Source organism: Pleuronectes platessa, chromosome 10 (assembly GCF_947347685.1).
Source record: "Pleuronectes platessa chromosome 10, fPlePla1.1, whole genome shotgun sequence".
Taxonomy (NCBI): Eukaryota; Metazoa; Chordata; class Actinopteri; order Pleuronectiformes; family Pleuronectidae; genus Pleuronectes; species Pleuronectes platessa.
This window is the reverse complement of record NC_070635.1, coordinates 19404950-19412142: the sequence shown is the minus strand read 5'-3', so window position 1 is coordinate 19412142 and position 7193 is coordinate 19404950.

The following is a 7193-nucleotide window of genomic DNA, read 5'->3' as shown; positions in this document are numbered from 1 at the left end:
CAAGTGGATTGCAAAAAGCTGTAGACCGATTAATATTGTTGAGGATGAGGGGTTCACCGAAGTTTTGCGAGTGGCAACGGGGGACTCGAGCATCAGAGCACCGCAAAGACGCACAATAATGACTCAAATCGACGAGCTGTATGAAGCTGAAAAGAAAAAAAAGGAAAATGACTTGGCTGCTACGAATTATGTGGCGCTGACAGGGGATCACTGGACCTCTGTCAGTAACAATAACTACCTGGGTGTAACTGCACATCTAATCACCGATGGATGGAAGTTAAAGTCGTTTGCACTAACGTGCATGAAAACAGAAGAGCGCCACTTTGCAGAGGCATGTGCGGAACAGTTCCAAACTGTTGCAAGCAACTGGGCAATTGAAGACAAAACGACCACTATAGGGACAGACAGTGCACGCAATATGATAGCCGCGGCTAGACTACTGTCATATGAACACATGCCGTGCATCGCTCACATCTTGCAGAGAAGCATCACCGTGAGCCTCGCTGACAGCGGATTTGTGAATGCGCTGTCCAAGTGTCGCAAAATTGTCGGCCACTTCAAACACAGCCCCGCTAACACGTTGGAGCTCAACACAGAGCAAGAGAACCGCATGCAGGTGCAGCAGCCACTGATCCAAGACGTCCCAACACGCTGGAACTCAACGCTGGACATGGTTAAGCGTCTGATCGGCAATAAGGATGCAGTGACAGCAGCCCTGGACCAGCACAACCACAAACTAGTGATGCTTACACAACAAGAATGGGACAAACTGCAGAGACTGGAGTCTCTTCTAGATCCCTGCAAGTAAGCAATCCATGATAATGTGACTATTAGGCTAATATTAAGTTGAACTGATTAAATTCAAATTATATTTGTGTACCTGTTCTAATAACTTAACTCTCTCTCTCACCTCCTCCATCTTTTTGTGTGTGTGTGTGCGTGTGTGTGTCTGTGTCTGTGTTTTTCCACTGAAGGTATGTAACGGAAATTCTGGGTGGGGAGGCCTATGTCTCCTGCTCTGTGGTACTGCCTGCACTCTGCCACCTGCGTCATGTAATGGAAGTCACCGAAGATGACCCTGCATATGTGGTGAAATTTAAGACGGCATTCAAGACAGACCTAGCCTCCCGTCAAAAAAATACCAACAATGAATGGCTCAAGATTGCAACAGCGCTGGATCCACGTTTTAAAGACCTGAAGAGCCTACCCAAGAGTGAGAGACCAGAGGTGTGGACCACACTTGAAAGATTGCTGCAGGAACAGTCACCCAGGGCCAGGAGGGCTCCACAAGCTGCTGAAGATGGGCCACCCAAGAAGAAAATGAGCCTTCTGGTAATGGGCTCAGATTCTGAATCAGAGGAAGAGGTGCAGCAGCCTCACAGCCTCAGCTCTACACAGGTACAGAGCAGAGCCCAGCATTGGTATGGAGGACTGCCCCTTGGAGTGGTGGTCATCTCATTCAGGAGCCCATGAGCAGCTGGCCTCACTAGCTCGCAAATATCTAGCCTCTCCCGCATCCACGGTTCCATGTGAAAGACTGTTCTCAGTCGCAGGACACATTGTGCAAAAGAAGCGGTCAGCTTTACTGTCAGAGAACGTGAACAAATTAGTATGCCTCACCAACTGGCTAAAGGAAGACTAGCTAAGAGGGCCTTTAGAGGCATTAGATTGTGTCATGGTGTGGTTAATGTTTGTTTGACAAAATAGAGAAAAATGTTCCACAATCTTAGAAATTATTTGGGCTTCTTAGCCATTGTTTTTATGTTTGATTTACAAAGAAAAGAAAAATGTTTTATTCAACCATATGAATAAAAAAGAACATGTTAAATGTATATATCCGTCTTTTGTCATAAATCGTTTTGTTCTCACAAATATACCGCGAAAATCGGTAACATGTGATTAATCATGATTAATCCACAGAAACCTGTGATTAATTTGATTAAAATTTTTAATCATCTCACAGCCCTAATAATTTTTATTATTATTATTATGTTATGTTATCATGTCATGCACATAGCGGCTGCTAGTCTTCGTCCTCATCTCCTCTCCTCCTTCTTCTCCTTCTCCACAGGCCGGTGTCCTTTCCGTCAGTACATGCCCAGCAAGCCGGTGAAATACGGGAACAAGTCATGGGTGACCTGCGATGCCAAATCCAGCTACGCTTGGAAGATGCAAGTGTACACCTGAAAGCCGGGCAACGTACGCCCAGAACGGAACGTGGGGTTGCAGGTAGTGCTTGATGTAACGGAGGAACTACACGGTCGTAACGTCACATGCAACAATTACTTCACCTCCTACGAACTCGCACAGCAGCCGCTGGATTAGAAGATCACCGTGGTCGGCACAGTTCGGAAGAACAAGCCTGAGCTCCCCATCGGGCTGCTCACAGTCAGGGGAAGAGGTGTTCTCATCCAAGTTTGCATTCACGCCCACCACCACTCTGGTGTCTTACATCCCAAAGAAAAACAGGAACGTGTTGCTCCTGAGCACACTGCAAACCAAAGGACGACATCAGCGACCGCCCGGACGGGAAACCGGTCATCGTCCTGGACTACAACCGCAGCAAAGGTGGCGTGGACAACCTAGACAAGGTGATCAGAACACACAGCTGCAGGAGGATGACCGCGCGCTGGCCCCTGGTTGTCTTTCACAACATTATCGACATCTACTCTTACCAAGCCTTCGTGATATGGAGAGAGATCAACCCAGACTGGATGCTGGGCAAGCTGAACAAGCGGAGGATGTTCCTAGAGCAGCTGGGAAAGGCTCTCGTTTTTCAAACGAGGGGAGCGTATCCCCCCTGCACAGAAGCGTCCGCCACGGTTGTGAAAGCCGTAAAAGCCACCGCCGCACCGAGAGCTATAGTCCACATAGATGCTCGACCAGAGCATCCGGCCTTTTCCACGGCCCTAGCAGCAGCCCCGCTCAGGGTGAATAAGAGGAAGAGGTGTCAGATATGCCCCAGGAAAAAGACTGTAAAACTTGCACCGTGTGTTGCCGGTGTAACAAATAGATCTGCAAGGGCTGCTCACGTGTCTATTGCCCTACGTGTGTGTGATTATATCCTGGGGGAAGCAAGGACAACACAAGGGTTATGGCCCGCGCATGGTTCTGCGTTTTCAGAGACAAGCAGGCGCAAGAGCCCCTTGCGTCCTTTCGTACCGCTTATTGCGTGCGTCGCCCAATTTTTGTAACTATACGACAAAGTTACGCAAGCCTCACAATAAAAATCATACAAAAACCCTTTGAGACAACAATGAAAACTCCCGCCCTTATGGACTTTATCCTGCTCCTCAGAATTACAGCCAGACTCTGTTCTGGTGAAAATCATTAATTATCAGTATCAAATGTAAACAGAGTAATTGACTTCTTACAAATTAAAAGTGATCACCAGTTTATATATTTAACAGATGACATTGACCGGACATAATCATCAATTGACATTAGCATTAAATCAGTTTTGAACCAGTCTGGAGGAGCTAACTTCTGGGTCCCTCCTGCCTGCATTGTTAGGAATTGGGGAAAGCAGGACTCAAACACAATGACCAGCAATATAACAGAAGGTTTCCTTTTAATAAAGGCAAAAATAACACTCATACAAGAACAGGATGCAGAAGCAAGCACAGTCCACCATCTAGGTTAAAAGAAACCAAATAAGACTGAAAGAATCTAGAAACACTGGGAACAAGATGACACAGGAAACACGACAGTGACAGACAACAAGCAGCCAATGGGAAGCACAGAGCCTTATATACACAGGGAGGCAGGAGGATTGAACACAGGTGAAACTGATGAGGAACAGGTGCAGGCTGATTGAACACAGGTGAAACTGATGAGGAACAGGTGCAGACAATCACAAGGGAGGGAAAACGGGACAAGGACAGGAAGTTATCCTGCAGACACACAAGGAGCACAATTTCAAAATAAAACAGGAAGCGGGAAAACACCCGAAAACTAACCTAAACACAAGGAAACCGAGGTAAAATTAAATAAAAATCTTTGAAATTTTCAGTAAATTAGAAAGTGGTGAAAATGTACGTATTCTGGAGTATTTGGAAATGGGCGCGGCAAAATAGCTCAACAGCGCCAACTACGGAAAAGCCCCTCATTTAGCATTCACCGATCCTCACGGAAATGAGTACAGTTGTGTATCATGACCAGATGAACAGAAAAGTCTCTCAGTGCATTAGAAAAAATGCAACAGGAAGCCCGCCATTTTGGATTTAGTGGCCATTTTGGCCATATTCAAAATGTTTACTTTGATGTACTTGTCGTAGAGCTTTCATTATTATTATTATTGTTAAGAGCCCATGTATCACCATGTATAAGACATTTAATGGCTTTTGTACCAGCAAATGGAATAAAGGCTAGAAACAGGCTAAAGGCTAAAAACAAGCAGAAGGTTTGAGGGTCACATGGAGACTGCCTGTTATAAAAAGAACTATGTGTAAAGTGCTATTTTTATTTAGCAGTGCAGAGAGTAATTTTATGCAGCTTGGATGTAATAATAAGGAAGGGAGGTGTGTATCCCAGCTCTTTTCTTATTCCTCTCAGCCATAGAGGTCCACTGTTACTCTAAACACACCTGTGAGCCACACTGTTGCACTGGTTGACTTGTTTATTTTGAATCACATACACTGTCCTGCAGCCACAAATTCCTAGAGCCAAATGTGGTTTCAGCTGCAACTCAAAATACTCCACCCAAACTTTCCCCCTTTTTCGGATTTCCTGATCGAGGAACATGTTCCAACTAAAACTGTATTTCTTAAGTGCTTAATTTAAGTAAATGTAAGTACATACACTGTTTGTGAGCAGATTTTAAATGAAAAACCATTCTAAAACATATTCAAAGCTTTATTGTGTTGTACTGTGTAAGTTAGAATGTGTCGTCTACTGGCTTTATTAACAACAAGAAAAACCCACATGTTAAAATGAGAAGCTTAAATGAAAACGGTCCATTGTAATTGTCCATTAGGATTTTGAGCAGCACTCCATGGATTTGATTTGTGGTTCAGTCACACACCTCGCTGTTGAAATGTTTATTGCAGGAACAGAACTTAAAGTTTGCAATCCAGGCTGCGACTTCATCACTTACCCAGATGAGACATTAATATAATGCAAAATCAGGAGCAAATATCTTTAACCCCCCTGTCTCAGCCTACAGGTGGAAATTGCGTAGGGGCTGAAGATGGGAAATCTTTGCAGCTTAAAGGTTCAGTGTGTAGAATTTAGCGACATATAGTGTTAAAGTTGCGTGTTGCAGCTTAATACCCCTCCCCTTCCAAAACATGACAGACAACCTGTGGGAACCTTCAGTTGTCATAAAACCTCAAAAGGTTTTTAGTTCGACCAGTTTGAACGACAGCATTAAAAACATTGCAGATTCCATGAAGAGGACCAGCTCCTGATGTAAATATAAAGTGTTTAAATATAACGGCCCAATGGTAGGATAAAGAAAATAACATTTCGTACAATTTAGATGAAACATCACGAAGATAATTTTATATTCAATTTAAATCTTACACATTTGACCCTTTAAATATACCACATAACTGGAAGGGTGTGTATTATAGAGGATTGTGGAGAGTGAGGCAAGACACATGCAGCAGCACAGCTTGAGTTGGCTCGCGTCGCTCCATCCATGCACACTCATAGGACTACAATGATGGAAGTAACAGCTGTGTTTTACCTCCAATTTGACTTAATTCATTTCTTTGGAAAACTCCAAAATGTGCTGAAGGGTCAGTAATTAAGTACTCATACTCATTCTGTGGAGAGAATAATGTTCAAACCAGCGAAACCGTATACTTCAAATTCTTCATCATACAGACATCAAGCTCAGGTGACTACATTTTTGGTGCATATGTATGAAATGATGCACAAGTCATCCATCAGCGCAGTGATCTAGCTTTAGTGAATAGATTAGTAAATTAGCTGCTGCTGCCAGTGTGTGACTATTAAAGCTAATTCAGGTTAAACAAAAGGGGAGAACTGAACGTGAAGGGTTAAATCTGTTGATGAAGACGTAAGGGTTCTGTTGTAAACTTGAAATTTAGTATTTGTGTTTTGAGTATTTATGTGTAACAAAGCAGTGAATACTTTTTCGTCATGAAAGAATGACGACAGCAGATGAATGAATGATTAATATTAATTAGTAACTGATTATTCTGTAGTTAGTGATAAGGTCACAGAAGCACTTCAAGTTCCTACTTAGTAACAAATCATTACTATTTACAACAGGAAGCTAAAAATAGTTTTGGCTTCATGTTGTTTTCATCCAAAATCAAACACTAGATCTGCCAAGTGGAACCCAAATCAAACTTTGACCCCCCGGGCTCCAGGCTGGAGGAGCTGGACTGCTGTGGAGGAGAGGGCTTGACAGGGGCTGTAAGACTCCAGAGAGTCTGAGTGTGTGGCTCAGTTCCAGTGTCGGTAGAGAGCAGCAAGTCCAGACATGCTGCGTCATATGACCAGACAGACAGGCTCAGTTTTATCATCCCTCTGTCACTGGACTCCGTTTCTGTGCTGCCATTGAAAAACAAGAGCACTGCCAGCGATGCCACTCAGTGGTCTGAGAGCTCATCAGTCACACAAATGTAATTTAAGATAAATAAAATAAAATGATCTGTGCCTCATTTCGAAGCTTTCATAATGTGATACATATTTAATGAGAATATAACAAAGGTACAGCCATATGGTGAATGTTACTTTTATCATCCATAAATCAAACGGCTGCTCGGGCTGTGGATAGCTGTAACAGTTAATTATAAATGTTGGGGTTCAGGTTTCAGTGTGTATGTTGTCAGGTCTTGGCCCACACAGGCTGCGCTATGGGTCTATACTGTTGTGTGAGCTGTAACAACTGAAACTGTTTGGATTTGATGTTAACTCACACAATCTGTAAATGTGCATTAGATGTCCAAGTGAGTTTTGTATCAAACGTCTGAGAGTAACTGATGGAGCGGTGCCACCATGCCTGGTCTCCCTGCAGTCTGGAACTCTCAGGTAAGTCTTCACTTCAGTGGAGCTGCTGGCAACATTTTGCAGCCCCGAGTTTATGTAAATGTATACAGAGGTGTTTACTGTTCGGATGTCCACTATTTGGAAAGGTCACACAGACACACGCACACACACACACACACACACACACACACACACACACACACAGAGTGAGATAGAGAGGGGGGGAGAGA